The following is a 23037-nucleotide window of genomic DNA, read 5'->3' on the forward strand; positions in this document are numbered from 1 at the left end:
ACAGACTGTGCTCCTGACAAATATTCAAAAGAGTCATGCATCAGTGGGGGTAGATATTTCAATTTTGGAATTCAGGGACTTGAAGCTGTGTGTGCACAATATGATTTAAAAGTAAATCTTAATTTGAAATCAGTAGCATTAGTAAATATTGTAAGATGCCCATTGGTATTCAGTATAGTATTTAACTGAGTGAAGTCCATGCTCTTGTGTGGCCCAACGGGATGTGGGCGTCGCTGGCGAGGCCGGCATTTATTGCCCATCCCTAATTGCCCTTGAGAAGGTGGTGGTGAGCCGCCTTCTTGAACCGCTGCAGTCCGTGTGGTGATGGTTGTCCCACAGTGCTGTTAGGAAGGGAGTTCCAGGATTTTGACCCAGCGACGATGAAGGAACGGCGATATATTTCCAAGTCGGGATGGCGTGTGACTTGGAGGGGAACGTGAAGGTGGTGTTGTTTCCATGTGCCTGCTGCTCTTGTCCTTCTAGGTGGTAGAGGTCACGGCTTTGGGAGGAGCTGTCGAAGAAGCCTTGGCGAGTTGCTGCAGTGCATCCTGTGGATGGTACACACTGCAGCCACTGTGCGCCGGTGGTGAAGGGAGTGAATGTTTAGGGTGGTGGATGGGGTGTCAATCAAGCGAGCTGCTTTGTCCTGGATGGTGTCAAGCTTCTTGAGTGTTGTTGGAGCTGCACTCATCCAGGCAAGTGGAGAGTATTCCATCACACTCCTGACTTGTGTCTTGTATACAAATGCATGGAGTATAAGGAATAAATTAAATGAACTACAGGTACGAATTCAAATTGGAGGGTATGACATGATAGCTATTGCTGAGACATGGCTGCAGGATGGTCAGGATTGGGAACTAAATATACCGGGTTATAAGGTCTACAGGAGAGACAGGGAAAATGGAAGAGGGGGAGGAGTAGCCTTAGTGATTAGAGATGAAATCACTTCAATGATAAAGGAGGAAATAACGAGGGGTAAGCAGCCAACAGAGACCTTATGGGTTGAATTGAGAAATAGGAAAGGATCTAAGACTATAGTGGGAGTTGTGTGTGGAACCCTGGCAGCAGCTGTGAAGTGCTAGATTGTATAAATGCAGAGATTACACAAGCGTGTAAGAAAGGCATAGTGGTCTTAATGGGGGACTTTAACCTACACATAGATTGGGAAAAGCAGACTCGCAACTGTCAGAAAGGTAGTGAATTTCTTGAGTGTCCCCGGGATAGTTTTCTACAGCAGTATGTCCTGGAGGCAACAAGGGGGCAAGCTATACTAGATTTAGTAATGAGTAATGAACCAGATTTAGTTAACAGCTTAACTGTGCGAGAACATCTAACCAATAGCGATCATAACATGATCGAGTTCAATGTAGTGTTTGAAAGGGAAAAAAAGTGAATCAGCTGCTAAGATTCTAGTCTTGGGTAAGGCCGACTTCAATGGGATGAGACAGAGACTGTCCACAGTAAACTGGGTAAATCTGTTAATGGGTAAAACGACTGATGATCAGTGGGAAATGTTTAAAGAAACATTTAACGTGATACAGAATCGGTTTATACCCCTGAGGGGCAAGAACTCTACTTGCCAAAAAAAACAGCTATGGACAACTAAAGAGGTATGGGACAGTATAAGCCATATGGAAAGAGCATACAAAAAGGCAAAAAATGGCACAGATCCTGGTGAATGGGAAAGATACAAAGATCAACAAAGGGTCACAAAACAGATAGTAAGAGCGACAAAAAGAGAGTATGAAAAGAAACTTGCAAGGGATATCAAAACCAATATGAAGAACTTTTATAGTTATATTAGGAAAAAGAGGGTGGTCAGGAGCAGTGTTAGCCCCTTAAAAACTGAAAGTGGGGATATTGTCATTGACAATGGGGAAATGGCGGACATGTTGAACGATTACTTTGCGTCAGTATTTACAGTAGAAAAAGAGGATAGCATGCCAGAAATCCCAAGAAAAGTAATATTGAATCGGGGACAGGGACTCGATAAAATTAACATAAGTAAAGCAACAGTAATGAAGAAAATAATAGCACTAAAGAGTGACAAATCCCCAGGACCACATGGTTTCCATCCCAGAGTTTTAAAGGAAGTAGGTGAGCACATTGCGGATGCCCTAACTATAATCTTTCAAAGTTCTGTAGATTCAGGAACTGTCCCTCTAGATTGGAAAATTGCACATGTCACTCTGCTTTTTAAGAAAGGAGAGAGAGCGAAATCAAGGAATTATAGACCAGTTAGCCTAAGATCTGTTGTGGGGAAAATGCTGGAGTTTATAATTAAGGATAGGGTGACTGAACACCTCGAGAATTTTCTGTTAATCAGAGAGAGCCAGCATGGATTTGTGAAAGGTAGGTCGTGCCTGACAAACCTGATTGAATTTTTTGATGGTGTGACTTAAGTAGTGGACAGGAGAATGTCAATGGATGTTATTTATATGGACTTCCAGAAGGCATTTGATAAGGTTCCACATAAGAGACTGTTAGCTAAGATAGAAGCCCATGGAATCGAGGGAAAAGTACGGACTTAGTTAGGAAGTTGGCTGAGCGAAAGGCGACAGAGAGTAGGGATAATGGGTAGGTACTCACATTGGCAGGATGTGACTAGTGGAGTCCCGCAGGGATCTGTCTTGGGGCCTCAATTATTCACAATATTTATTAACGACTTAGATGAAGGCATAGAGAGTCTCATATCTAAGTTTGCCGATGACACAAAGATTGGTGGCATTGTAAGCAGTGTAGATGAAAACATAAAATTACAAAGCGATATTGATAGATTAGGTGAATGGGCAAAACTGTGGCAAATGGAATTCAATGTAGACAAATGTGAGGTCATCCACTTTGGATCAAAAAAGGATAGAACAGGGTACTCTCTAAATGGTAAAAAGTTAAAAACAGTGGATGTCCAAAGGGACTTAGGGGTTCAGGTACATAGATTGTTGAAGTGTCATGAACAGGTGCAGAAAATAATCAAGAAGGCTAATGGAATGCTGGCCTTTATATCTAGAGGACTAGAGTACAAGGGGGCAGAAGTTATGCTGCAGCTATACAAAACCCTGGTTAGACCTGGAGTACTGTGAGCAGTTTTGGGCACCGCACCTACGGAAGGACAAATTGGCCTTGGAGGGAGTGCTGCGTAGGTTTACTAGAATGATACCCGGACTTCAAGGGTTAAGTTACGAGGAGAGATTACACAAATTGGGGTTGTATTCTCTGGAGTTTCGAAGGTTAAGGGGTGATCTGATCGAAGTTTATAAGATATCAAGGGGAACAGATAGGGTGGATAGAGAGAAACTATTTTCGCTGGTTGGGGATTCTAGGAGTAGGGGGCACAGTCTAAAAATTAGAGCCAGACCTGTCAGGAGTGAGATTAGAAAACATTTCTACACACAAAGGATGGTAGAAGTTTGGAACTCTCTTCCGCAAATGGCAATTGACACTAGCTCAATTGCTAAATTTAAATCTGAGATTCATAGCTTTTTGGCAACCAAAGGTATTAAGGGATATGGGCCAAAGGCAGGTATATGGAGCTGGATCACAGATCAGCCATAATCTTATCAAATGGCGGAGCAGGCACGAGGGGCTGAATGGCCTGCTCCTGTTCCTATGTTCCATGTTCCTTGTAAAAATTAAAACAGGACAGGAAACAGCACAGAAAAGTTAGAGGAACGTTGTAAACAGTGTTTCCTGATGTCTAATCACAGAATAGAGATTGGAGTAAGAAAAGGCTGATGAAAAATAGCCTAACTCCCTTTACACCATTTTTTCAGAGTTTCCATGGCTCTTCTGCCAGTGGATGAGTGGGAGAATCCCCAGAGAAATACACCCCCAATGGCACAGGGTAAATAAGGAAAGATTTGGAATTGTTTTCGTATTTATTACATGAAGGAATGGTTCTCATCCTGAGAACACAGAAATATGGATAGAAACATAGCAAATAGGAGCAGGAGTAGGCCATTCAGCCCTTCGAGCCTGCTCTGCCATTCAATATGATCATGGCTGATCCTCTATCTCAAAACCATATTCCTGCTCTCTCCCCATACACCTTGATGCCTTTTGTGTATAGAAATCTGTCTAGCTCCATCTTAAATATATTTAGTGACTTGGCCTCCACAGCCTTCTGTGGTCGAGAATTCCACAGGTTCACCACCCTCTGAGTGAAGAAATTTCTCCTCATCTCAGTCCTAAATGTCCTACCCCTACGTATCCTGAGAATGTGACCCATCGTTCTGGACCCCCCCAGCCAGGGGAAACATCCTCCTTGCATCCAGTCCGTTGAGCCCTGTCAGAATTTTATATGTTTCAATGAGATCACCTCTCATTCTTCTAAACTCGAGTGAATACAGGACGAGTCGACCCAATCTCTCATGACAGTCCTGCCATCCCAGGAATCAGTCTGGTGAACCTTCGTTGCACTCCCTCTATGGCAAGTATATCCTTTCTTAGGTAAGGAGACCAAAACTGCACACAATACTCCAAGTGTGGTCTCACCAAGGCCCTGCATAACTGCAGTAAGACATCCTTGCTCCTATACTCAAATCCTCTTGCAATGAAGGCCAACATACCATTTGCCTTCCTAACTGCTTGCTGCACCTGCATATTTGCTTTCAGTGACTGGTATACAAGGACACCCAGGTCCCTTTGTACATCAACATTCCCCAATCTATCACCATTTAAATAATACTCTGCCTTTCTGTTTTTCCTTCCGAAGTGGATAACTTCACATTTATCCACATTATACTGCATCTGCCATGCATTTGCCCACTCACTCAACTTCTGTAAATCGCCTTGAAGCCTCTTTGCATCCTCAGGGAGGTGATTACCTGAAAAAGCACAATCTCACGGTATCCTAAAGCAGGCGGGCAAGTATTTTATACCCAGTTGTTGGGAAAAGGAGGAGAGGAAGGTGAAACGGTTCTTAGTTTCGTAGAAGTTTTAGTTAATGAAAGTTCGAGTTGGGGGTGTGAAGGAATTTGGGGTCAAGGGGTACCTGGCCTTGATAATCATTTGATTTCCTTTTACAACAGACATATGACAGCAGTCACTTGAATGATGGCTGATTTGATCAAGGGTACCTACCTTTGACCATTGCTTGATAACCCTTTACAATGGACATATGCTGAAAAACAGCAGTCAGCTGAAAACAGCAGTCAGCTGAAACATGACTAATTTTGATTAATTTGATCAACAAGAATTGTGACCAAGCTGATCAACAAGAACTTTGTTAATGAGAACTCTCACAGCCAAAATGCAGCAACCGCGAAAGAATAGCATAAATACTGAGGGCTCAGATTAGGTTTTTTAGATTCGCTTAGATGGGCTGGAGCGTTTCTCGGCTATCAGAGTGAGGTGAGTTGAATCCTCACCTTAAAAAGGAAGGAGACATCTTGCCAGCTGTATTCTACTACTCAGGGATTTAAGGTAAAAGCTACCTTGATAATTGATGGATATCCTGTCTAATAATTTTGAGAACCAATCTACTGTAACAAAATTTAGATTCAAAGGTTAAATTCTCTACTGGAAGGAAGATTATTTTTTACCTTTTTACGGAACTGTTAATGTTGCGATTGCTGGTCTCACCAGCTGAAGATTGCAAATTGTTTAATCAATAAACCTCTGTATAGTTTTTATATTGTCTCTCATAGTTTTCTGTATCATTAACCCGTGAACCCCATCTCCGTACACTCTTTTGGTGAAGAGGTACATTACTGAGGAGAGACCCCCGGACCCTCACAATATCTGGGATATTACAATCTGGCTGGAACTTGATAAAAACGCTATCTGGAGAACGGTAATATTCTCGGGTTGTCCCTTTCCCTTGGGGAGAGATAGACCAGACCTTCAGACCCATTCAGTGTCTTTGGGATTTGGCTATCTCAACTTTAAGTTGAGAGTGAATGTCTGAGAAGTACGCCAGATCTGGGATAGTCCCCAGGGGCTAGGATCGTAATTCACCACAGGGGGATGCAGCATTCATGGTACACAAGAAGCCTAATATCCATAGAACATGCACTAAGAATAAAACTCCAGGCTGGGATCATGCTAACGGGCACCTCAGGAGCTGAATTTACCAACTAATGCAAGGAGAACAACATTATAACTTTAGTCAGTAGAGCAACTGTGAAAATCGTAAACTGAGGCAGCTCATTTGTACTGGGTTAATAAAAACAGAAAATGCTGGAAAAGCTCAGCAAGTCAGGCAGCATCAGATGAGAAAGAAACAGAGTTAACGTTTCAGGTGGAAGACCTTTCGTCAGAACTGGAAGATGTTAAAGAGTTAAATATTCGATTAGGCCAGAAACATTCGTCCGGCCTGAACACTTACCTGCGAGCAGCGTTAAAAACCAGGCCTGACTCGCGGATTCAAGGAGTCAGGCCTGCGAGAGAGTGTGCACCAAGGCTCTCTGCTGATGCACTGGAGGCCTTGGTGCAAGAGGTGGACAGAAGGAGGGATATCTTATATCCACAGGGGGGAGGGGGGGTGCAAGAGGCTCTCCAGACATATACCCAAAAGGCAGTGGGAGGCAGTAGGGGACAAAGTCAAGTGGCATCTTCTACCAACTGCACCACTAGCCCCATCCACTGCTCCATGCACTACACCCCCATCACCCACATACCAACAAACTCTTTCCATCAGTACTCAACTCTGACAATCAGATGCTTCCTCTCACCCTCACACATTACCACTGTTGCAAACCACCCACCCACAACTCACAGGCCACACACACTGGCAGCTATTCAACTATGACAGGCACATCACCTGGACACACATCCCGCTTTCTTATAGGAGAAGATGGCACATAACAGGAGGCAGCAAGTAGCAGTGGCATTTAGCCCCTTAAGCCACTTCCACCATTCAATTATAAACAATTTTACAACACCAAGTTATAGTCCAGCAATTTTATTTTAAATTCACAAGCTTTCGGAGATTTTCGGAGAAAATCTCCGAAAGCTTGTGAATTTAAAATAAAATTGCTGGACTATAACTTGGTGTTGTAAAATTGTTTACAATTGTCAACCCCAGTCCATCACCGGCATCTCCACATCATGACTACCATTCAATTAGATCACACTGGACCTGTGACCTAACTCCATATACCCGCCTTAGCCCCATATCCCTTAATACCCTTGGTTCACAGAAATCTATCAATCTCAGATTTAAAATTCACAATTGAGCTAGCATCAACTGCCGTTTGCAGAAGAGAGTTCCAAACTTCTCCCACCCTTTACGTGTAGAAGCATTTCCTAACTTCACTCCTGTACATCCTGGCTCTAAATGTTAGGCTATGTCCCCTCGTCCTCGTATTCAAGTCTAGGAGACCTCCCAAAATTACAAATGCATCATCAGCCGGAAGCAATAATCCAGCAACTAACCTGTAAATCCTGCATAGTCCCTTTAAATGGCGCTGGTGGGGGGTCCTCCAGGCACTCTAAGACATGTTCAGATGGTCGCAGTTAAGACTATGCGTTGAGTGGAGCGTTAAGCCCAAAATGTTGTCTATCACTTTAAATCAGTGTTGCACACTGATTGTATGCATTTTCTCCTTACTTTACATGCTGCCAGTGTTCATTATTTGCGCATTCGCTACTACCTTTACCAAGATGGCATCTGGCGCACGTCATGCTAGAAACGTGCATGTGCAGCCAACACGCCATCTTGGCACTTCGGGAGGCCGTGTAGTGCCGAAATAACGGTCGCTAGATGGCCGAATTTCTAGCCCCTCATTTTTAAGCAAGTACAGAGCCAGGGAAAGGGGAGGGGAGGGGAGGGGAGGAAAGAACAAAAGGGAAGTTCTGTGATAGGGTAGAGGGCAAGAGTGATTAAATGACAAAAGGGAGGATGGTGCAAGGCAAGGAGGGTGGTAATGGGACAAGTTAAGAAACAAAAGATCGGTCTAGAGGAGTTGTAAATGGCAACAGCAGAACCTGCATGGTGCTGGAGGATTGGAGGACTGCTAAAGTTGTACCGTTGTTTAAAAAGGGAGAAAGGGATAGACCGAGAAATTACAGGCCAGTCAGCCTAACCTCAGCGGTGGGTAAATTATTGGAAACAATTCTGAGGGACAGTATTAATCGTCATTTAGAAAGGCACAGATTAATCAAGGACAATCAGCATGGATTTGTTAAGGGAAGGTCGTGTCTGACTAACTTGATTGAATTTTTTGAGGAGGTAACAAGGAGGGTTGATGAAGGTAGCGCATTTGATGGATTTCAGCAAGGCTTTTGACAAGGTCACGCATGGCAGACTGGTCAAAAAAGTAAAAGCCCATGGGATCCAAGGGAAAGTGGCTAGTTGGATCCAAAACTGACTCAGTGGCAGGAAGCAAAGCGAAATAAAAACAGAAAATGCTGGAAAAGCTCAGCAAGTGACAAAAGGTCATCGACCTGAAACATTAACTCTGTTTCTTTCTCCACAGATGCTGCCCGACTTGCTGAGCTTTGCCAGCATTTTCTGTTTTTATTTCAGATTTCCAGCATCTGCAGTATTTTGCTTTTGAAGCAAAGGATAATGGTTGATGGGTGTTTTTGTGATTGGAAGGCTGTTTCCAGTGGGGTACCGCAGGGCTCAGTACTAGGTTCCTTGCTTTTTGTGGTATATATCAATGATTTAGACTTAAATGTAAGGGGCATGATTAAGAAGTTTGCAGATGATACAAAAATTGGCCGTGTGGTTGATAGTGAGGAGGAAAGCTGTAGACTGCAGGAAGATATCAATGGACTGGTCAGGTGGGCTAAAAAGTGGCAAATGGAATTCTATCCGGAGAAGTGTGAGGTAATGCATTTGGGGAGGGCAAACAAGGCAAGGGAGTACACAATAAATGGGAGGATACTGAGAGGTGTAGAGGAATAGAGGGACCTTGGAGTGCATGTCCACAGATCCCTAAAGGTAGCAGGACAGGTAGATAAGGTGGTTAAGAAGGCATACGGGATACTTTCCTTTATTAGCCGAGGCATACAATATAAGGGCAGGGATGTTATGTTGGAACTGTATAAAACACTAGTTAGGCCGCAGCTTGGGTACTGTGTAGAGTTCTCGTCACCACATTACGGGAAAGATGTGATTGCATTAGCGAGGGTACAGGGGAGATTTATGAGGATGTTGCCATGGTTGGAGAATTTTAGCTATGAGGAAAGATTGGATAGGCTGGGGTTGTTTTCTTTGGAAACAAAGGAGGCTCAGGGGAGATTTAATAAAATAATGAGGGGCCTTGATAGAGTGGAGAGGGAGGACCTATTTCCCTTAGCAGATGGGTCAATAACCAGGGGGCTTAGGTTTAAAGTAATTGGTAGAAGGATTAGAGGGGAGCTGAGGAGAATTTTTTTCACCCAGAGGATGGTGGGGGGCTGGAACTCACTGCCTGAAAGGGTGGTAGAGGCAGAAACCCTCATCACATTGAAAAAGTACTTGGATGTGCATTTGAAGTGTTGTAGCTACAGGGCTACGGACCAAGAGCTGGAAAGTGGGATTAGGCATGATAGCTTTTTTGGCCGGTACAGACACGATGGGCTGAATGACCTTCTTCTGTGCCATAAATTTCTATGATTCATAACCAGCAGCTGCAGTCCAACAATAAATAAATAAAAAATTGGGAACAGCGGTTATGATCTGAAGTTATTGAAATCAATGTTGAGTCCAGAAGGTTGTAAAGTGCCTAAACGAAAGATGAGGTGCTGTCTCTTGAGCTTCTGTTGAGCTTCATTAGAACAATATAAGAGGCCGAGGAAAGAAAGGTCAGACTGGGAGTGGGATGGAGAATTAAAACGGCAAGTGACCGGCAGGTCAGGGTCACACTTACGGACTGAGCGGAGGTGTTCAGCAAAGCGATCACCCAATCTGCGTTTGGTCTCCCCATTGTAAAGGAGACCGCATTGTACTGGATGACTGACTGGCATCTGGTCAGTTGAACCACCCCTGTCCTGAGCTCTGCTGGCAGTTCCTTACCTGAAGAGAGAGCAATCTCACAAGACTGGCGCTACCATGGAGTCACCATTGTCATCTAAAGATACTGTTAGTGTAGCACTCCTCCTGATAGTGGAGATATTCTGGTCAATGTTTTTAATGTTTTTAAGATCCATTAATGAAGCTTTCACATTTCCTGTAATTGTATGCTGCCTCTAAATCTCTTCCTGCTGCTACTAAATAATCAAGAAATGCAACGAGTTAACAATGACAGCCTATTATTATGCATATAATATTGATGAAGGTAACCAGAGGGCAGTCATTTAATCTCAGGGTCCAGACAATGTCTCTAAATCACATTAACTGCGCTCTGTCAATATAGAACCCTATAATTAATTATTGTTTTGTTACTTGCACCCGTATATTATTGTATCTACTCCATTATCAGTGTTAACATAAAGGTTCACACTGCATCAGCGTAGTGGTTAATGCGCTGCAACCCACACCCACATTGCCACTCTCCTTTCTTTTCCAGCTGTAAGGGCCCCAAATAAATATATTTTATCAGTCTTAGCTCTGTGCTCAGCAGATGCCATTCTGCAATATTAGGCTATTTGGAATCCAGTATTAATTAGTACTATTAAGCTAAGAAACGAAGGAGGTAAACTTGTAGTGGAGAGTGAGGGAATGGCAGAGGAGGTGAATAATTTGATTTATAGACCCATATATCCCCTATAGAAGGGGTGGGTGTTGAACAATTAGTGGAGGTTATTAATTAGAGAGAGGTAGTACTAAAGAAGTTACTCAAACTTAATGGGACACAAATTGCATGAAGATTTACATCCGAGGATCCTGAGGGAATATTGGGAAGTATTGGAGAGGCGTTGACTATAGCCTAGGTGTTCCAGTGTTAAAAAATTTGAATCAGTGCTCTGACTGTTGTGACAATCTCCTAATGGTAATCAATCTGAGATCAACTGTCGTTGGGACATGGTATTGTGATCCTTGCTTATGGCTGTTGCATGGGAAATATGACTGCTTGTCTTGAGTGGAACTGATGGGAATTCTGACAGTCTTAGCCCTCAATGTGATCTCTCAACGACAGGCGGGGAGAGGGACACAGGCAGAAGAAGCATCCATGGCACCTCTTTTGGAATTTCTCAAAGATGCCAGGAAGAGGTGGAAACCTGGCCGTAAGAGGTGCTGTTCTGAATTCTTTCCCACTATCCACATTATGGTGATTCCATGCCCATAGCAGGCTGGAATGTCTAGAGTCTGTAATACTGGATAAAATTATGAAGCCCTTGGAGAAACAGGAGCTAATCACAGTCAGTCAGCACGAATTTTAAAAGGCTTGACCAGCCTTATAGAATAACGGTTATGATAAAGGAAATGCATCCATTATAGAACCCACCCAATTTTCATTCCATTGAAATTAATGGGTTGTACAATGGGTGGGTGATCCACTCCCACCCAGATTACTACCCAGGCGGTGAAGATGAAAATGACTCCTCACATCTCCCTCTAACATCAATGGACTTTTCACACAGCATATATCACCACATTTATTTTACATAGATTTTAAATAAATGTGGTGACATAATTTCTCTGTGTAAGGCTAATGCTTTCCACCACGATGCTTCCTCTTCCAAGGCTCTTTGCATACTTTTGTGCATGCAGTACCCCACACATATGGGATGTGGACTCCTCCACATTTGTCATCACATTGCAGAAGTCCTGGGCACATCACTCAATGACTGCATTGCTCTATCATGCTCTGAAAGCATTCTTTTAAAAACAGGTCCATGGAGAACTGAGTCCATTGCCTATGAAGCTGCTGGAAGAGGTGCATATCCCTCCACCGAGGTGCTTCCTCCTCTTCTTCGTTGTGTTTGTTATGTTCCTCCTGCTCTGACATCACATATATCCAGCAGAGTGTCCTTCTCACCCCCCTCCCCAGATAACTCATGTAAAGTGGAATACCAAAAGGGACCCTCATCAAGGAGATGTGTCAGCTGGCCTCCCAGTACTCAGATTCCTGGGGACAAAATCCCAAAGTATATACAAATCTGAGATTTACAAATAATGGACAGAGTGCAGCTCTAACTTCAAAGTTACTGTACCTCTCTACTCCCTGTAAATCTCAAAACACTAACACAGATTCACCAGTACTCTCTTCATATGTGTGCAGCCTTAACATGACCTGTGACCTTCACAAAACCAGGAACTTGGGCCACACATCTTTGTGATGTCATTAGTGGAACAAAAGGTTACTATTTACATACCAGCACCAGTTCTGGGCCCCCTAAAAAAATGGCAGAAAATTCGGGGCAGTACTATGGGAGTGGAGACCTAGCGTCTTGTGTCTCTACCTAAATTTCTAGTGCACTGTGCCTCTGGTATAAGCACTCCTGTAATGCTAGGGTTAGGAAAATTTAAAAAGCCCAGTAGACTCAGAGTGAATGGGGTAATTTCCAAACTCAGGCTTCTAGTTGGGAAAATGGTCGGAAAATAGTGTGTAGCAGTTGTTGAGACACCCCGCTTGGGGCATGACATCAGAAAATTACCTATTAAGCCTCTTTGCCTGACTAGATTTCAGGCTGGCCATTTGTCAAAGGAGGTGCAATCCTGGGGATCCAGGCCTAGCCGAATACTAGACCAAGAATGCGTATTGTAGGGAAGGCTCTTACTGCAACAGAGCTTCACCAATATGGATGACATAGTAGGCCAAGGTAGGACTCTTCCTTTGTTCTTGTCAGTGGTCTCGTTTAGCTGTTTATTGGGGGCTCGGTATAAAGAGGCTGGTGACAGTAAGTTCTGGTGTAAACAGTCGCATATTGAGTTTCTACAGCCTGGTGTAGTTCTGCGTATAAATCAGGCCAATAAGGGAGGTTCAGTAATGTGGAAGCTATAAAGAGCCAAATTGTTGAACAACAACTTCTATTAACTCTACCTATTAATCTTGATAATGGCCGGACAAATAGTAAACAGGTTGCACCACCACAACCGTTCGCAACATTCCCCATAAGTCTCATTTTGATTCAAACTACAATTATGCCCTGGCATCTCAAGAAACTGATCAAGCTAAAGTAAAGATCAAGCATTACCCTTCCTCTTTCTCTTGCTACTACTGGTGCCATCGGTTTCTGGAAGGGTTCTTTTGATTAACATACAGTTCTTCCTGTTCAATTGCAAATCACTTAGTTGCATTACTCACTTAGTAAGAGTCTAAAGTCAGTTTTCTGCCATTATTTCCTCTGCAAATATAACTTTCTTCATTAAATGTTTGTATACACAAACATTTTTTAAAATTAAGGGTTGGATTTCAGACTGATTTTCAGAGCCTTATTTGTATTCTTCAGCACTTAATCTGATCTCCTGACCTCAGCAATTCTCCATTGATTTGACAGACAGGAAAGTAGAAGCCATTATGGAAACCAAAGTACTTCACTCCAAACTTTTGAAAGGGAAAAAAAAATACCCAGGATTTTCTGCTTAATCATCCATCATGATGGCTCAAACATTTCTGTTTGCAGAAAAGGAAGAAATCTAATTAAAACTCAGCGATAATCAACAATTACCAACCTGCGCAAATGATTTATATTCCATTCTGCACAGGTGGTAAAAAGGCAAAATAGTATCCATTGCAGACGCATAGAGGAAACCCCAGACTAGCTTAAAGTAAAATATTCATGGCGGAGCCATCCAGCTCTGCTAGATGCATAGTGACATGACTATATTCCACAACATTAATCAGTTTGACTGGGCACAGTCAGAAGAACAGGTTGGCTCTCTCATCTACTCAGAACCAGCTGGGCTTATTCACATAGCTTTTGGATGCTGCCATTCAGACCTCTCTGGTGACTCTACTCATTGGAGTTCAGAAGAATGAGAGGCGATCTTATTGAAACATATAAGATTGTGAAGGGTCTTGATCGGGTGGATGCAGTAAGGATGTTCCCAAAGATGGGTGAAACTAGAACTAGGGGGCATAATCTTAGAATAAGGGGCTGCTCTTTCAAAACTGAGATGAGGAGAAACTTCTTCACTCAGAGGGTGGTCGGTCTGTGGAATTTGCTGCCCCAGGAAGCTGTGGAAGCTACATCATTAGATAAATTTAAAACAGAAATAGACAGTTTCCTAGAAGTAAAGGGAATTAGGGGTTATGGGGAGCGGGCAGGAAATTGGACATGAAGCTGAGTTCGGATCGGTCAATGCCCTGTGGGTGGCGGAGAGGGCCCAGGGGCTATGTGGCCGGGTCCTGCTCCGACTTCTTGTGTTCTTTAGATTTGTGGTTGGGATCAGATCAGCCATGATCTTATTGAATGGCGGAGCAGGCTCGAGGGGCCGATTGGCCTACTCCTGCTCCAATTTCTTATGTTCTTATGTTCTTATGTCTTCTGAATTGCAGTTTGTAGATGTGCTAGCACTGAGTTCTACTATGTGCTCTTTGGGCTAATGTGGCCTCTGATCCAGTATGTAAATTATGGAGGATCCTTTGAGTAATAGGTCCTCTCAAAGTTTGACAGCAACTCCCAGGGAGATCTGTAAACAGAACAGTTTATAGATGTATTCATCTGTAATGCACAACACAATTCGTACTAAATCCTTTATTAGTTTTTTTATTGCTAGTGTAGCTTATATTACTACAGAAATAAATAAGACTATCTTAATATAAACCTTTGATTAAAAAAAAACAAAAAAGGTCCTGATTTTACATGCCATTTCCAGCACATCTTTGGTGCTTTAACTTTCTGAGGCCTGAAAATTAGTATGGAACCTGTTTATGCTGGCTTCCGCCCTGTAATGGTTACATTGCCATTTCTGAGTGTCTGATGCCTTCCCACAAGGTGTCCTCTGGTGTTGTTTGGAGCTCATTATAATAAATGGCAATGAGGAAGACTGGCTTTTACAGTTTGGGATTTTCTGGTCATTTTTCCACCGAATGGATTTGGGAAAAAAAGAATTATTTTTAATGTTGGACTTTTAAAAGGATATTGTGTTCAGACAAGTTAAATAAAAAAGCTGAGACAATAGGTACTTAAGATGCTAATACACTAACTCTGATGTTTTGGCATGGACTGTAAAGAAGCAATTCATTAGTTTGTTTGGGCAATCAGAAAACCACCTCACATCCCGAGGTTACGCTCTTGTACAAGTAGACATAGGGCAGTGTGAGTCACTGCCAATTAAAGTAAGATACTCAGACTGCTTATAGAAGTGACTCACCATTGAACCTGAGAAGATATCTACGGCAGATGTGAATTTATAATGTTTCAGTGGCTCAAACCTGTGACTTGCACCAAGGGTAACTTAGAACGCAATAAAAGGGGCCGGCATCAGCTGATACTCGTGGAAGTGCTTTAATTTTTAGCCTGTAGCTTGGAGAAGCTTTCATTACTTGACTTAGAAGAGATATTTTGGGGTGTGTAACAAGATTAAATTAATTAGGTTAAGGCTAGCATTTGAGGGATGTCTCCCAAGTGGCATGGGACAGCTGATGTAATGGAGCTGCTGGGAACATCCTATTAAAGTGGAGGAAGGGTTTGAAGGATTTGCATGCAAGTAATTCCTCTTAGTAGAGTTGGCAACATCTATTGCATAGAATTACATAGAGTGTACAGCACAGAATCAGGCCATTCAGCCCAACAGGTCCTTGCCTCCTCCCTCTCTACTTCATCTAACCCTATCAGCATATCGTTCTATTCCTTTTTCCCTCATGTGTTTATCTTGCTTTTCCTTAAATGCATCTATACTAGTCGCCTCAACTACACCTTGTGGTAGCGAGTTCCACATTTTAACCACACTCTGGGTAAAGATGTTTCTCCTGAATTATTAGGGACTATCTTATATTTTTGGCCCCTAGTTTTGGTCTCCCCCGCAAGTGAAAATATCTTCTCTACGTCTACCCTATCAAACCCTTTCATTATCTTTAAGATCTCTATCAGGTCACCCCCTCAGTCTTCTCTTTTCTAGAAAAAAGAGCCGCAGCCTGTTCAATCTTTCTCAGCTCTGGCATCATCCTAGTAAAAATCTTTCTTGCACCTTCTACAGTGTCAATATATCCTTTTTATAATATGGAGATCTGAACTGTTCACAGTACTCCAAGTGTGGTCCAACCAAGGTTCTATACAAGTTTAACATATCTTCTCTGCTTTTCAATTCTATCCCTCCAGAAATGAACCCCAGTGCTTGGTTTGCTTTTTTATGGCCTTATTAACATGCGTCGCTACTTTTAGTGAATTGTGTAACTGCACCCCCAGAACCCTCTGCTCCTCTACCCAATTTAGACTCTTATTATCTAGGCAATATCTGTCCTGAAAAGGTTAGGGCTGATTCCCTGATCATTGGCTGTCGCAGAGAGTGGTGTTCCTTGTGAGCATTGCCCATCCCTGGAAGTACTTCATTGTGGCATTAGTCTTTTTGTTTCTGGAATCTTCTATTCATTTATTGCATTGAAAAATCATCTTTGTTTTTGCTAACTCAGCACTCTGTACTTGTCATCAATTGTAGATTCAGAACTAGCGTGAAGCATTATACCTGCTTGAAATTCCTATGTAAGCATTAATGATGCCTAAAGCATGGATTATGCTTGCTGTGCTCATAAATTTATGGATTATTGATGCTTAAAAGCCCAGCCCACCAAATTCCCGTGTTTATGCATTGCACATACAAAGATGCACATAGCCAACTAGCAGACAGGATAAGCTTCTAATAGTTGCTGGAGTGGATCAGTACAAACCAATTTACAGGTTATGAGTGTACACTTTGTGACATGTTTACTGACATGTGCCCACGCCTGCTGCAACCTTTAGACAGCAATTTGCTCCCAAGCCTGCTATTGGGAAGGTGCCAGCTGTGCTTTCCCTCAGTTCATGAATGAGGGTTTCTACTGCTTGTTATTTAAATGGGTCATGCGCTCTCTTCCCACCTGCATCTTAGAATCATAGAAAGTTACAGCACAGAAGGAGGGCTGTCCAACTTAATACCAGCACTTGGTACATAGCCCTGTAGGTTACGGCACTTCAAGTGCACATCCAAGTACTTCTTAAATGAGTTGAGGGTTTCTGCCTCTACCACTCTTTCAGGCAGTGAGTTCCAGACCCCCTCCGTCCTCTAGGTGAAAAAAATTCTCCTCAGCTCCCCTCTAATCCTTCTACCAATTACTTTAAATCTATGCCACCTGGTCACTGACCCATCTGCTAAGGGAAATAGGTCCTCCCTATCCACTCTATCTCATCCCATCATAATTTTATATATCTCAATTAAATCTCCCCTCAGCCTCCTTTGTTATTAAATCTCACTCCAGCCTATCCAATCTTTTCTCATAGCTAAAATTCTCCAGCCCTGGCAACATCCTTGTAAATCTCCTTTGTACCCTCTCTAGTTCAATCACATCTTTCCTGTAATATGGTGACCAGAACTGTATGCAGTACTCAAGCTGTGGCCTAACCAATGTTTTATACATTATCTTCCAGGAGTTTTGCTGTGTAAACCCCTGACCAACACAAAATCTAGGCTGACACTTCAATGCAGTACTGAGGGAGTGCTGCACTGTCGGAGGTGCTGTCTTTCAGATGAGACATTAAATGGATCTTTCACGTCTACCCTCTCAGGTGGATGTAAAAGATCTCACGGCACTACTTCGAAGAAGAGTAGGGGAGTCCTGGTCAATATTTATCCCGTAACCAACATCTCTAAAACAGATTATCTGCTCATTATCATATTGCTGTTTGTGGGACCTTGCTATGCACAAATTGGCTGCTGTGTTTCCTACGTAGCAACAGAGATGACACTTCAAAAGTACTCCACTGGCTGTAAAGCGCTTTGGGATGTTATGGGGTTGTGAAAGGTGCTATATAAAATGTAAGTCTTTCTTTCTTTTTGCTCTCCCCTGCACAAATCCAGGAATTTAAGTGCCTCCTTAAACTTGCTACACTGTCTGTAAATCAGTTCTGATGCTGCAGTGGCCAGTCCACTGTGTACTCTTGCAGCTAAAAACAGCAATATCAGGGATAAGTAAGCAGGAGTATGTTCCTTCAAAACTTTCAGCAACCTACAGTTAACCCCCAAATAGTGCAATACAGTAAATTTCTAAGCTATTATGAGGTGAACCGAGATTATCTCTCCTTTAACTAAATTAGAGGTCACCTACGTGCTCACCAGAGGTCAGATAGCTGTTTATGCTGCCATTAAGCAATGCAGGTAGAAACTAGGGACAAAGTTAAGGATTTGCAGCAAAACTTGTCTAGTTCTGGACGAGATGATTATTCACATTGTTAAAATATTTTTTTAAATGATTAGAAGGGTATGCTGAAAGGGTTAGATGAAGTAAGGAGGGAGGAGGTTCGTGTGGAGCGTAAACGTTGGCATAGAGCAGTTGGGCCGAATGGCCTATATCTGTGCTGTATTTTCGATGTAACTCGATGTAACTTTTCACAAAACAAAAATACACCATTCTAGTTTAGAAAATAAGTTAATAGTTATGTGATTTGGAGAATAGGAACACAATGTGGTCAGGAAATGGTCAGGCATTTCATTACCCAACGGAGATTAACTTTTCATTTCTGCATTTAAATCACTTTTATCTTTCATAATCCCAATCTGATCCACAGAAAATCAATGCACGTTGAGATTCACTTCAATTTCCTCAAAGGGATAAAATCTGCCATTACAAGCAGATTTCCCAACTGAATTTTACAATACATTTTCCTCTATGTAGTGTGTTTTACAGGATAAATTTAATCGTGTTCAAGAAAAAGACATTTCCAGATTCCATATGATCAGACATTTTTTATTTAAAGGAGATTTCCTGGCAAATTCAGTTTAAAATTTAACCATAGTTAAAACATATCACTTTGGAAAAATGCCAAAGTCTATAATATTTATTTTTTTAATATAAAAAGATCAAATCTGTAGCAGTGAAATGCTACAATTTTACTCAGTACCCTGAGGCTCCAAGAGGGAGGGAGAAAATCAGCCACAGTTGGCACTTCTAAATATTATCCAATGGCCCCTGGTGTCAGGAATGGAACGATAAAGGGAAAATTAGAAATAAACAAAGTCATGTACTATTTATGGGATTTAATTTCTGTTTCTCCCTACGCAAGGTAGCTGTGTCATTGAAGCCTGGGGGTGAATTTTAATGGGAGCCGGGAAGAGAGTGGGGTGGGGGGGGGATTTCCTGACGGAAAACCCGGAAATATGGGTTTCCCGGATATCTATACGATTTTGACGCAAGGACATCTTCCAATTTTTTTTCAGAAGGTTTCCAGCCTGACAGATAGCCAGATTGACAGGTTGGCTGTCAGTCAGACGGGGAGCGGAGCAGGGAGCGGATGCCAGCAGGTAAGACTTAGATCGGGGTGGGGGGGATGGTGGGTCGATCATCAGGGGGGTGGGGGGGGTTGGTCATGTGGGGGGTCGGTCATCAGGGTGTCAATCATGGGGGGGGTTCGGACATTGGCAGGGGGGGGGGATCGGAGTCCGTGGAGGGGGGTCGGAGATCATGGGGGGAGGTCGGAGATCATGGAGGGGGTTGGAGATCGTGGGGAGGTTGAAGATCGTGGTGGGGGTTGGAGATCGTGGTGGGGGTTGGAGATCGTGGGGAGGTTGGAGTTCATGGGGGGAGGTCGGAGATCATGGAGGGGGTTGGAGATCGTGGGGAGGTTGGAGATCGTGGGGGGTTTGGAGATCGTGGGGGGTTTGGAGATCGTGGGGGGTTTGGAGATCGTGGGGGGTTTGGAGATCATGGGAGGTTTGGAGATCGGGGGAGGTTTGGAGATCGGGGGGGGGGTTGGAGATCGTGGGGGGGTTTGGAGATCTTGGAGGGGGTTGGAGATCGTGGGGGGGTTTGGAGATCGTGGGGGGGTTGGAGATCGTGGGGGGGTTTGGAGATCGTGGGGGGGTTTGGAGATCGTGGGGAGGTTGGAGATCGTGGTGGGGGTTGGAGATTGTGGGGGGGTTGGAGATCGTGGAGGGGGTTTGGAGATCGTGGGGGGGTTTGGAGATCGTGGGGAGGTTGGAGATCGTGGTGGGGGTTGGAGATCGTGGAGGGGGTTTGGAGATCGTGGAGGGGGTTTGGAGATCGTGGAGGGGGTTTGGAGATCGTGGGGGGGTTTGGAGATCGTGGGGGGGTTTGGAGATCGTGGGGGGGTTTGGAGATCGTGGGGGGGTTTGGAGATCGTGGGGAGGTTGGAGATCGTGGAGGGGGTTGGAGATCGTGGGGAGGTTGGAGATCGTGGGGAGGTTGGAGATCGTGGAGGGGGTTTGGAGATCGTGGAGGGGGTTTGGAGATCGTGGAGGGGGTTTGGAGATCGTGGAGGGGATTTGGAGATCGTGGAGGGGGTTTGGAGATTGTGGGGGGGTTTGGAGATCGTGGGTGGGTTGGAGATCGTGGGGGGGTTTGGAGATCGTGGGGGGGTTTGGAGATCGTGGGGAGGTTGGAGATCGTGGAGGGGGTTGGAGATCGTGGAGGGGGTTTGGAGATCGTAGGGAGGTTGGAGATCGTGGAGGGGGTTTGGAGATCGTGGAGGGGGTTTGGAGATCGTGGAGGGGGTTTGGAGATTGTGGGGGGGTTTGGAGATCGTGGGTGGGTTGGAGATCGTGGGGGGGTTTGGAGATCGTGGAGGGGGTTTGGAGATCGTGGGGAGGTTGGAGATCGTGGGGGGGTTTGGAGATCGTGGGGGGGTTTGGAGATCGTGGGGAGGTTGGAGATCGTGGAGGGGGTTTGGAGATCGTGGAGGGGGTTTGGAGATCGTGGGGAGGTTGGAGATCGTGGAGGGGGTTTGGAGATCGTGGAGGGGGTTTGGAGATTGTGGGGGGGTTTGGAGATCGTGGGTGGGTTGGAGATCGTGGGGGGGTTTGGAGATCGTGGAGGGGGTTTGGAGATCGTGGGGAGGTTGGAGATCGTGGGGGGGTTTGGAGATCGTGGGGGGGTTTGGAGATCGTGGAGGGGGTTTGGAGATCGTGGAGGGGGTTTGGAGATCGTGGAGGGGGTTTGGAGATCTTGGAGGGGGTTGGAGATTGTGGGGGGGTTGGAGATTGTGGGGGGGGTTTGGAGATCTTGGAGGGGGTTGGAGATCGTGGGGGGGTTTGGAGATCGTGGGGGGTTTGGAGATCGTGGGGGGGTTTGGAGATCGTGGGGGGGTTTGGAGATCGTGGGGGGTTTGGAGATCGTGGGGGGTTTGGAGATCGTGGGGGGGTTTGGAGATCGTGGGGAGGTTGGAGATCGTGGAGGGGGTTTGGAGATCGTGGGGGGGTTTGGAGATCGTGGGGAGGTTGGAGATCGTGGAGGGGGTTTGGAGATCGTGGAGGGGGTTTGGAGATCTTGGAGGGGGTTGGAGATCGTGGGGAGGTTGGAGATCGTGGAGGGGGTTTGGAGATCGTGGGGGGTTTGGAGATCGTGGAGGGGGTTTGGAGATCGTGGAGGGGGTTTGGAGATCGTGGGGGGGTTTGGAGATCTTGGAGGGGGTTGGAGATTGTGGGGGGGTTGGAGATTGTGGGGGGGTTGGAGATCGTGGGGGGGTTTGGAGATCGTGGGGGGTTTGGAGATCGTGGGGGGTTTGGAGATCGTGGGGAGGTTGGAGATCGTGGGGGGGTTTGGAGATCGTGGGGGGGTTTGGAGATCGTGGGGGGGTTGGAGATCATGGTGGGGGTTGGAGATCGTGGGGGGGTTTGGAGATCGTGGGGGGGTTTGGAGATCGTGGGGGGGTTTGGAGATTGTGGGGGGGTTTGGAGATCGTGGGGGGGTTGGAGATCATGGTGGGGGTTGGAGATTGTGGTGTCGGGGTGGGGGTGTCGGACATGGGGTGGGGGTTGGTCAATCAATTGTGTTGGATTGTGGCAGGTAAGCTTGGTGGACCTGGAGGAAACATTCTTGCTCCTCCTGGCCCACAAGCAGTGAAATAAAGGCACTTACCTGTTGATCTGGCCTTTCTTGCTTTCTTGTTTTAAAAAATTCGTTCATGGGATGTGGGCGTCGCTGGCGAGGCCGGCATTTATTGCCCATCCCTAATTGCCCTTGAGAAGGTGGTGGTGAGCCGCCTTCTTGAACCGCTGCAGTCCGTGTGGTGAAGGTTCTCCCAAAGTGCTGTTAGGTAGGGAGTTTCAGGATTTTGACCCAGCAACGATGAAGGAACGGCGATATATTTCCAAGTCTTACATGACATGAAGCAGAATCCCGGCCCCAAGAGTTGAAATGAAGAAACCTATTGAAATGGAGGCCCGCAGCCTCCTTAAAAGATTTCACTGACCGACCCGCCTCCTGAGAGCGGATTGGTCACCTGCCCCTCGACTTGCCTCCGTTAAAACCGGAAGTGGGCGGGTTGGAGGCGGGTTTTACTTTTTATACAATTTTTACCTTCCCACCCACCCCCAACTCAACCGTTCATGGGATTAAAATTTCCCCCCTGGACTCTGTCAGATACAGTACAAAAACAAAACTACTTTCTTCGCATGTTCTTGTGAAGCTTTTACTAATCACTATTGATGTTACATCTGTTCAATAATCCTTATGGTTATGTGAATAGACTTTTCATATTTTTTCCTGTGATTCTGTGGCCTGAATTCAACTGTAAGTCCATCTGTTTAAATGTGCTGTTAACATCAGTATCTCCCTCCCTTTCTCACTGGTAGTCAAAAAAACCACGAGCACTCACTTTGGCTTCAGAAGAATTCTCTGGTGATGTTGCCAGCAACTTATCTTTTTGTTGCTTCATAACTCTGTAAAATGTTGCTGCAACTTGCATCTCTTGATAGTGATGAATGAGAATATAATCACGTTAAAATTAGCCTAAAATGGGATAATTTTAACCCTACTTGCCTGGTGGAAACTGGGCAGGTGGGCAATTTAAATTGCCCAAGTTCCTTACTCAGCCAGCAAGACACCAGGAGCTGACGGTTCCCGATTTAAACCTGCTCAACTGAGATGGCAGCAAGAACCCCTGCTCAAAGCCAGCGGAGTCTTTTTTCACACATGCATGTCGGATCCCAATGACATCATTGGAACCCAATTGCAATTTTAACTCGGCAGCCTAAGCGGGAAGCCGCTGTGAGTTTCCCGCCAGGTGAAGAGAGCGGGGAAGAAGATTGGTGCCAGAAGTGGCCCAAAGATCTTTAAAAATTTGTCTTACTTT

Source organism: Heptranchias perlo, chromosome 1 (assembly GCF_035084215.1).
Source record: "Heptranchias perlo isolate sHepPer1 chromosome 1, sHepPer1.hap1, whole genome shotgun sequence".
In the NCBI taxonomy this organism is placed as follows: domain Eukaryota; kingdom Metazoa; phylum Chordata; class Chondrichthyes; order Hexanchiformes; family Hexanchidae; genus Heptranchias; species Heptranchias perlo.